The sequence below is a fragment of the Haematobia irritans genome, chromosome 4 (genome assembly GCF_050003625.1).
Source record: "Haematobia irritans isolate KBUSLIRL chromosome 4, ASM5000362v1, whole genome shotgun sequence".
Lineage (NCBI taxonomy): Eukaryota > Metazoa > Arthropoda > Insecta > Diptera > Muscidae > Haematobia > Haematobia irritans.
In genome coordinates, this window is record NC_134400.1 from 114,032,056 (window position 1) to 114,043,029 (window position 10,974).

The window sequence follows — 10,974 nt, forward strand, 5'->3', positions numbered from 1 at the left end:
GTAATGAAAAGAATTTACAATTTGTTAGGCAGTTAAGCGGAGTATACTTAGTGTTGCTCGTATGACAGTCAAAACTAGAGAGAGAGTTTAAAGAAAAGTTTTACAGCCAAGAAACCTTAAAAGTCTTCTTGATGAAGAAGATCTGCTTAGTGATGTCTGTATGTCAAGCATAAACGCATTCACCCACGCAAATATAAATATATGTAGATTTGTGTATGGTTTAAACATTCATGCAAGTAACTTAGAATCTCTGCAGTCTACTTGTTGCTATTCTTCACTCCCGAAAAGATCCGTTTATGTTCTTATTGTTTTCGAATTTCGGAAGAGAGAAAGAGCGGTGGTAAATTAAATGTATCTCAGCCAAGTGAGAGAATGGTAATACAAATCAAATTGTCAATTATCGAAAAAAACGCTTAAGTATACTATCCGCAATTTAAATAGGTACAGAAATACAGTTTGGAAATTAATTTAAAAAAAGTTTATAAATTTAAAAGAATATTTAAATACATTTGATATGAAATGAATTTGATATAAATGAATTTAGTGCGATGATGTTTAAGAAAATACAGTTTTCCAGCAACACCACCCAAAACCTAAAAAAATTTAAATTTTTATATGAAAAACTTCTTTTGCCTATATCTCCTGAACTAAGTGTCCTAGAGCGAAAAGGACTTTAATTCGTGACCACCCGCAAAAAATTGAAAAATCCACCCAAAACCTAAAAAAATTTAAATTTTTATATGAAAAACTTCTTTTGCCCATATCTCCTAAACTAAGCGTCCTAGAGCGAAAAGGACTTTAATTCGTGACCACCCTCAAAAAATTGAAAAATTCACCCAAAACCTAAAAAAATTGAAATTTTTATATGAAAAACTTCTTTTGTCCATATCTCCTTAAATATGCGTCCTAGAGCGAAAAGGACTTTAATTCGTGACCACCCTCAAAAAATTGAAAAATCCACCCAAAACCTAAAAAAATTTAAATTTTTATATGAAAAACTTCTTTTGCCCATATCTCCTAAACTAAGCGTCCTAGAGCGAAAAGGACTTTAATTCGTGACCACCCCCAAAAAATTTAAGAATCCACCCAAAACCTAAAAAAATTGAAATTTTTATATGAAAAACTTCTTTTGCCCATATCTCCTTAAATATGCGTCCTAGAGCGAAAAGGACTTTAATTCGTGACTACGCTCAAAAAATTTAAAAATCCACCCAAAACCTAAAAAAATTGAAATTTTTATATGAAAAACTTCTTTTGCCCATATCTCCTTAAATATGGGCCCTAGAGCGAAAAGGACTTTAATTCGTGACCACCCTCAAAAAATTAAAAAATCCACCCAAAACCTAAAAAAAAATTTAAATTTTTATATGAAAAACTTCTGTTGCCCATATCTCCTAAACTAAGCGTCCTAGAGCGAAAAGGACTTTAATTCATGACCACCCTCAAAAAATTGAAAAATCCACCCAAAACCTAAAAAAATTGAAATTTTTATATGAAAAACTTCTTTTGCCCATATCTCCTAAACTAAGCGTCCTAGAGCGAAAAGGACTTTAATTCGTGACCACCCCCAAAAAATTGAAAAATCCACCCAAAACCTAAAAGAATTGAAATTTTTATATGAAAAACTTCTTTTGTCCATATCTCCTTAAATATGCGCCCTAGAGCGAAAAGGACTTCAATTCGTGACCACCCTCAAAAAATTAAAAAATCCACCCAAAACCTAAAACAATTGAAATTTTTATATGAAAAACTTCTTTTGCCCATATCTCCTAAACTAAGCGTCCTAGAGCGAAAAGGACTTTAATTCATGACCACCCTCAAAAAATTAAAAAATCCACCCAAAACCTACAAAAAATTGAAATTTTTATATGAAAAACTTCTTTTGCCCATATCTCCTTAAATATGCGTCCTAGAGCGAAAAGGACTTTAATTCGTGACCACCCTCAAAAAATTGAAAAACCCACCCAAAACCCAAAAAAATTGAAATTTTTATATGAAAAACTTCTTTTGCCCATATCTCCTAAACTAAGCGTCCTAGAGCGAAAAGGACTTTAATTCGTGACCACCCTCAAAAAATTGAAAAATCCACCCAAAACCTAAAAAAATTGAAATTTTTATATGAAAAACTTCTTTTGCCCATATCTCCTTAAATATGCGTCCTAGAGCGAAAAGGACTTTAATTCGTGACCACCCTCAAAAAATTAAAAAATCCACCCAAAACCTAAAAAAAATTGAAATTTTTATATGAAAAACTTCTTTTGCCCATATCTCCTTAAATATGCGTCCTAGAGCGAAAAGGACTTTAATTCGTGACCACCCTCAAAAAATTGAAAAATCCACCCAAAACCTAAAAAAATTTAAATTTTTATATGAAAAACTTCTTTTGCCCATATCTCCTAAACTAAGCGTCCTAGAGCGAAAAGGACTTTAATTCGTGAGTACCCTCAAAAAATTGAAAAATCCACCCAAAACCTAAAAAAATTGAAATTTTTATATGAAAAACTTCTTTTGTCCATATCTCCTTAAATATGCGTCCTAGAGCGAAAAGGACTTTAATTCGTGACCACCCTCAAAAAATTGAAAAATTCACCCAAAACCTAAAAAAATTTAAATTTTTATATGAAAAACTTCTTTTGCCCATATCTCCTTAAATATGCGTCCTAGAGCGAAAAGGACTTTAATTCGTGACCACCCTCAAAAAATTAAAAAATCCACCCAAAACCTAAAAAAAATTGAAATTTTTATATGAAAAACTTCTTTTGCCCACATCTCCTTAAATATGCGTCCTAGAGCGAAAAGGACTTTAATTCATGACCACCCTCAAAAAAATTAAAAATTCCACCCAAAACCTAAACAAATTGAAATTTTTATATGAAAAACTTCTTTTGCCCATATCTGCTTAATTATGCGTCCTAGAGCGAAAAGGACTTTAATTCATGACCACCCTAAAAAAATTGAAAAATCCACCCAAAACCTAAAAAAATTGAAATTTTTATATGAAAAACTTCTTTTGCCCATATCTCCTAAACTAAGCGTCCTAGAGCGAAAAGGACTTTAATTCGTGACCACCCTCAAAAAATTGAAAAATCCACCCAAAACCTAAAAAAATTTAAATTTTTATATGAAAAACTTCTTTTGCCCATATCTCCTTAAATATGCGCCCTAGAGCGAAAAGGACTTTAATTCGTGACCACCCCCAAAAAATTGAAAAATCCACCCAAAACCTAAAAAAATTGAAATTTTTATATGAAAAACTTCTTTTGCCCATATCTCCTAAACTAAGCGTCCTAGAGCGAAAAGGACTTTAATTCGTGACCACCCCCAAAAAATTGAAAAATCCACCCAAAACCTAAAAAAATTGAAATGTTTATATGAAAAACTTCTTTTGCCCATATCTCCTAAACTAAGCGTCCTAGAGCGAAAAGGATTTTAATTCGTGACCACCCCCAAAAAATTGAAAAATCCACCCAAAACCTAAAAAAAATGAAATTTTTATATGAAAAACTTCTTTTGCCCATATCTCCTTAAATATGCGCCCTAGAGCGAAAAGGACTTTAATTCGTGACCACCCTCAAAAAATTAAAAAATCCACCCAAAACCTAAAAAAAATTGAAATTTTTATATGAAAAACTTCTTTTGCCCATATCTCCTAAACTAAGCGTCCTAGAGCGAAAAGGACTTTAACCACCCTCAAAAAATTGAAAAATCCACCCAAAACCTAAAAAAAATTGAAATTTTTATATGAAAAACTTCTTTTGCCCATATCTCCTTAAATATGCGTCCTAGAGCGAAATGGACTTTAATTCATGACCACCCTCAAAAAATTGAAAAATCCACCCAAAACCTAAAAAAATTGAAATTTTTATATGAAAAACTTCTTTTGCCCATATCTCCTTAAATATGCGTCCTAGAGTGAAAAGGACTTTAATTCGTGACCACCCCCAAAAAATTGAAAAATCCACCCAAAACCTAACAAAATTGAAATTTTTATATGAAAAACTTCTTTTGCCCATATCTCCTTAAATATGCGTCCTAGAGCGAAAAGGACTTTAATTCGTGACCACCCCCAAAAAATTGAAAAATCCACCCAAAACCTAAAAAAAATTGAAATTTTTATATGAAAAACTTCTTTTGCCCATATCTCCTTAAATATGCGTCCTAGAGCGAAAAGGACTTTAATTCATGACCACCCTCAAAAAATTGAAAAATCCACCCAAAATCTAAAAAAATTGAAATTTTTATATGAAAAACTTCTTTTGCCCATATCTCCTTAAATATGCGTCCTAGAGCGAAAAGGACTTTAATTCGTGACCACCCCCAAAAAATTGAAAAATCCACCCAAAACCTAAAAAAATTGAAATTTTTATATGAAAAACTTCTTTTGCCCATATCTCCTTAAATATGCGTCCTAGAGCGAAAAGGACTTTAATTCGTGACCACCCTCAAAAAATTAAAAAATCCACCCAAAACCTAAAAAAATTGAAATTTTTATAAGAAAAACTTCTTTTGCCTATATCTCCTAAACTAAGTGTCCTAGAGCGAAAAGGACTTTAATTCGTGACCACCCGCAAAAAATTGAAAAATCCACCCAAAACCTAAAAAAATTTAAATTTTTATATGAAAAACTTCTTTTGCCCATATCTCCTAAACTAAGCGTCCTAGAGCGAAAAGGACTTTAATTCGTGACCACCCCCAAAAAATTTAAGAATCCACCCAAAACCTAAAAAAATTGAAATTTTTATATGAAAAACTTCTTTTGCCCATATCTCCTAAACTAAGCGTCCTAGAGCGAAAAGGACTTTAATTCGTGACCACCCTCAAAAAATTGAAAAATTCACCCAAAACCTAAAAAAATTGAAATTTTTATATGAAAAACTTCTTTTGTCCATATCTCCTTAAATATGCGTCCTAGAGCGAAAAGGACTTTAATTCGTGACCACCCTCAAAAAATTGAAAAATCCACCCAAAACCTAAAAAAATTTAAATTTTTATATAAAAAACTTCTTTTGCCCATATCTCCTAAACTAAGCGTCCTAGAGCGAAAAGGACTTTAATTCGTGACCACCCCCAAAAAATTTAAGAATCCACCCAAAACCTAAAAAAATTGAAATTTTTATATGAAAAACTTCTTTTGCCCATATCTCCTTAAATATGCGTCCTAGAGCGAAAAGGACTTTAATTCGTGACTACCCTCAAAAAATTTAAAAATCCACCCAAAACCTAAAAAAATTGAAATTTTTATATGAAAAACTTCTTTTGCCCATATCTCCTTAAATATGGGCCCTAGAGCGAAAAGGACTTTAATTCGTGACCACCCTCAAAAAATTAAAAAATCCACCCAAAACCTAAAAAAAAATTTAAATTTTTATATGAAAAACTTCTGTTGCCCATATCTCCTAAACTAAGCGTCCTAGAGCGAAAAGGACTTTAATTCATGACCACCCTCAAAAAATTGAAAAATCCACCCAAAACCTAAAAAAATTGAAATTTTTATATGAAAAACTTCTTTTGCCCATATCTCCTAAACTAAGCGTCCTAGAGCGAAAAGGACTTTAATTCGTGACCCCCAAAAAATTGAAAAATCCACCCAAAACCTAAAAGAATTGAAATTTTTTTATGAAAAACTTCTTTTGTCCATATCTCTTTAAATATGCGCCCTAGAGCGAAAAGGACTTTAATTCGTGACCACCCCCAAAAAATTTAAGAATCCACCCAAAACCTAAAAAAATTGAAATTTTTATATGAAAAACTTCTTTTGCCCATATCTCCTAAACTAAGCGTCCTAGAGCGAAAAGGACTTTAATTCGTGACCACCCTCAAAAAATTGAAAAATTCACCCAAAACCTAAAAAAATTGAAATTTTTATATGAAAAACTTCTTTTGTCCATATCTCCTTAAATATGCGTCCTAGAGCGAAAAGGACTTTAATTCGTGACCACCCTCAAAAAATTGAAAAATCCACCCAAAACCTAAAAAAATTTAAATTTTTATATAAAAAACTTCTTTTGCCCATATCTCCTAAACTAAGCGTCCTAGAGCGAAAAGGACTTTAATTCGTGACCACCCCCAAAAAATTTAAGAATCCACCCAAAACCTAAAAAAATTGAAATTTTTATATGAAAAACTTCTTTTGCCCATATCTCCTTAAATATGCGTCCTAGAGCGAAAAGGACTTTAATTCGTGACTACCCTCAAAAAATTTAAAAATCCACCCAAAACCTAAAAAAATTGAAATTTTTATATGAAAAACTTCTTTTGCCCATATCTCCTTAAATATGGGCCCTAGAGCGAAAAGGACTTTAATTCGTGACCACCCTCAAAAAATTAAAAAATCCACCCAAAACCTAAAAAAAAATTTAAATTTTTATATGAAAAACTTCTGTTGCCCATATCTCCTAAACTAAGCGTCCTAGAGCGAAAAGGACTTTAATTCATGACCACCCTCAAAAAATTGAAAAATCCACCCAAAACCTAAAAAAATTGAAATTTTTATATGAAAAACTTCTTTTGCCCATATCTCCTAAACTAAGCGTCCTAGAGCGAAAAGGACTTTAATTCGTGACCACCCCCAAAAAATTGAAAAATCCACCCAAAACCTAAAAGAATTGAAATTTTTTGATGAAAAACTTCTTTTGTCCATATCTCTTTAAATATGCGCCCTAGAGCGAAAAGGACTTCAATTCGTGACCACCCTCAAAAAATTAAAAAATCCACCCAAAACCTAAAAAAAATTGAAATTTTTATATGAAAAACTTCTTTTGCCCATATCTCCTTAAATATGCGTCCTAGAGCGAAAAGGACTTTAATTCGTGACCACCCTCAAAAAATTAAAAAATCCACCCAAAACCTACAAAAAATTGAAATTTTTATATGAAAAACTTCTTTTGCCCATATCTCCTTAAATATGCGTCCTAGAGCGAAAAGGACTTTAATTCGTGACCACCCTCAAAAAATTGAAAAACCCACCCAAAACCCAAAAAAATTGAAATTTTTATATGAAAAACTTCTTTTGCCCATATCTCCTAAACTAAGCGTCCTAGAGCGAAAAGGACTTTAATTCGTGACCACCCTCAAAAAATTGAAAAATCCACCCAAAACCTAAAAAAATTGAAATTTTTATATGAAAAACTTCTTTTGCCCATATCTCCTTAAATATGCGTCCTAGAGCGAAAAGGACTTTAATTCGTGACCACCCTCAAAAAATTAAAAAATCCACCCAAAACCTAAAAAAAATTGAAATTTTTATATGAAAAACTTCTTTTGCCCATATCTCCTTAAATATGCGTCCTAGAGCGAAAAGGACTTTAATTCGTGACCACCCTCAAAAAATTGAAAAATCCACCTAAAACCTAAAAAAATTTAAATTTTTATATGAAAAACTTCTTTTGCCCATATCTCCTAAACTAAGCGTCCTAGAGCGAAAAGGACTTTAATTCGTGAGTACCCTCAAAAAATTGAAAAATCCACCCAAAACCTAAAAAAATTGAAATTTTTATATGAAAAACTTCTTTTGTCCATATCTCCTTAAATATGCGTCCTAGAGCGAAAAGGACTTTAATTCGTGACCACCCTCAAAAAATTGAAAAATTCACCCAAAACCTAAAAAAATTTAAATTTTTATATGAAAAACTTCTTTTGCCCATATCTCCTTAAATATGCGTCCTAGAGCGAAAAGGACTTTAATTCGTGACCACCCTCAAAAAATTAAAAAATCCACCCAAAACCTAAAAAAAATTGAAATTTTTATATGAAAAACTTCTTTTGCCCATATCTCCTTAAATATGCGTCCTAGAGCGAAAAGGACTTTAATTCGTGACCACCCTCAAAAAAATTAAAAATTCCACCCAAAACCTAAACAAATTGAAATTTTTATATGAAAAACTTCTTTTGCCCATATCTGCTTAATTATGCGTCCTAGAGCGAAAAGGACTTTAATTCATGACCACCCTAAAAAAATTGAAAAATCCACCCAAAACCTAAAAAAATTGAAATTTTTATATGAAAAACTTCTTTTGCCCATATCTCCTAAACTAAGCGTCCTAGAGCGAAAAGGACTTTAATTCGTGACCACCCTCAAAAAATTGAAAAATCCACCCAAAACCTAAAAAAATTTTAATTTTTATATGAAAAACTTCTTTTGCCCATATCTCCTTAAATATGCGCCCTAGAGCGAAAAGGACTTTAATTCGTGACCACCCCCAAAAAATTGAAAAATCCACCCAAAACCTAAAAAAATTGAAATTTTTATATGAAAAACTTCTTTTGCCCATATCTCCTAAACTAAGCGTCCTAGAGCGAAAAGGACTTTAATTCGTGACCACCCCCAAAAAATTGAAAAATCCACCCAAAACCTAAAAAAATTGAAATGTTTATATGAAAAACTTCTTTTGCCCATATCTCCTAAACTAAGCGTCCTAGAGCGAAAAGGATTTTAATTCGTGACCACCCTCAAAAAATTAAAAAATCCACCCAAAACCTAAAAAAAATTGAAATTTTTATATGAAAAACTTCTTTTGCCCATATCTCCTAAACTAAGCGTCCTAGAGCGAAAAGGACTTTAACCACCCTCAAAAAATTGAAAAATCCACCCAAAACCTAAAAAAATTGAAATTTTTATATGAAAAACTTCTTTTGCCCATATCTCCTAAACTAAGCGTCCTAGAGCGAAAAGGATTTTAATTCGTGACCACCCTCAAAAAATTAAAAAATCCACCCAAAACCTAAAAAAAATTGAAATTTTTATATGAAAAACTTCTTTTGCCCATATCTCCTTAAATATGCGCCCTAGAGCGAAAAGGACTTTAATTCGTGACCACCCTCAACAAATTAAAAAATCCACCCAAAACCTAAAAAAATTGAAATTTTTATATAAAAAACTTCTTTTGCCCATATCTCCTTAAATATGCGTCCTAGAGCGAAAAGGACTTTAATTCGTGACCACCCTCAAAAAATTGAAAAATCCACCCAAAACCTAAAAAAATTGAAATTTTTATATGAAAAACTTCTTTTGCCCATATCTCCTTAAATATGCGCCCTAGAGCGAAAAGGACTTTAATTCGTGACCACCCTCAAAAAATTAAAAAATCCACCCAAAACCTAAAAAAAATTGAAATTTTTATATGAAAAACTTCTTTTGCCCATATCTCCTTAAATATGCGTCCTAGAGCGAAATGGACTTTAATCCATGACCACCCTCAAAAAATTGGAAAATCCACCCAAAACCTAAAAAAATTGAAATTTTTATATGAAAAACTTCTTTTGCCCATATCTCCTTAAATATGCGTCCTAGAGTCAAAAGGACTTTAATTCGTGACCACCCCCAAAAAATTGAAAAATCCACCCAAAACCTAACAAAATTGAAATTTTTATATGAAAAACTTCTTTTGCCCATATCTCCTTAAATATGCGTCCTAGAGCGAAAAGGACTTTAATTCGTGACCACCCCCAAAAAATTGAAAAATCCACCCAAAACCTAAAAAAAATTGAAATTTTTATATGAAAAACTTCTTTTGCCCATATCTCCTTAAATATGCGTCCTAGAGCGAAAAGGACTTTAATTCATGACCACCCTCAAAAAATTGAAAAATCCACCCAAAATCTAAAAAAATTGAAATTTTTATATGAAAAACTTCTTTTGCCCATATCTCCTTAAATATGCGTCCTAGAGCGAAAAGGACTTTAATTCGTGACCACCCCCAAAAAATTGAAAAATCCACCCAAAACCTAAAAAAATTGAAATTTTTATATGAAAAACTTCTTTTGCCCATATCTCCTTAAATATGCGTCCTAGAGCGAAAAGGACTTTAATTCGTGACCACCCTCAAAAAATTAAAAAATCCATCCAAAACCTAAAAAAATTGAAATTTTTATATGAAAAACTTCTTTTGCCTATATCTCCTAAACTAAGTGTCCTAGAGCGAAAAGGACTTTAATTCGTGACCACCCGCAAAAAATTGAAAAATCCACCCAAAACCTAAAAAAATTTAAATTTTTATATGAAAAACTTCTTTTGCCCATATCTCCTAAACTAAGCGTCCTAGAGCGAAAAGGACTTTAATTCGTGACCACCCCCAAAAAATTTAAGAATCCACCCAAAACCTAAAAAAATTGAAATTTTTATATGAAAAACTTCTTTTGCCCATATCTCCTTAAATATGCGTCCTAGAGCGAAAAGGACTTTAATTCGTGACCACCCTCAAAAAATTTAAAAATCCACCCAAAACCTAAAAAAATTGAAATTTTTATATGAAAAACTTCTTTTGCCCATATCTCCTTAAATATGCGCCCTAGAGCGAAAAGGACTTTAATTCGTGACCACCCTCAAAAAATTAAAAAATCCACCCAAAACCTAAAAAAAAATTTAAATTTTTATATGAAAAACTTCTGTTGCCCATATCTCCTAAACTAAGCTTCCTAGAGCGAAAAGGACTTTAATTCATGACCACCCTCAAAAAATTGAAAAATCCACCCAAAACCTAAAAAAATTGAAATTTTTATATGAAAAACTTCTTTTGCCCATATCTCCTAAACTAAGCGTCCTAGAGCGAAAAGGACTTTAATTCGTGACCACCCCCAAAAAATTGAAAAATCCACCCAAAACCTAAAAGAATTGAAATTTTTATATGAAAAACTTCTTTTGCCCATATCTCCTAAACTAAGCGTCCTAGAGCGAAAAGGACTTTAATTCGTGACCACCCTCAAAAAATTGAAAAATCCACCCAAAACCTAAAAAAATTGAAATTTTTATATGAAAAACTTCTTTTGCCCATATCTCCTTAAATATGCGTCCTAGAGCGAAAAGGACTTTAATTCGTGACCACCCTCAAAAAATTAAAAAATCCACCCAAAACCTACAAAAAATTGAAATTTTTATATGAAAAACTTCTTTTGCCCATATCTCCTTAAATATGCGTCCTAGAGCGAAAAGGACTTTAATTCGTGACCACCCTCAAAAAATTGAAAAACCCACCCAAA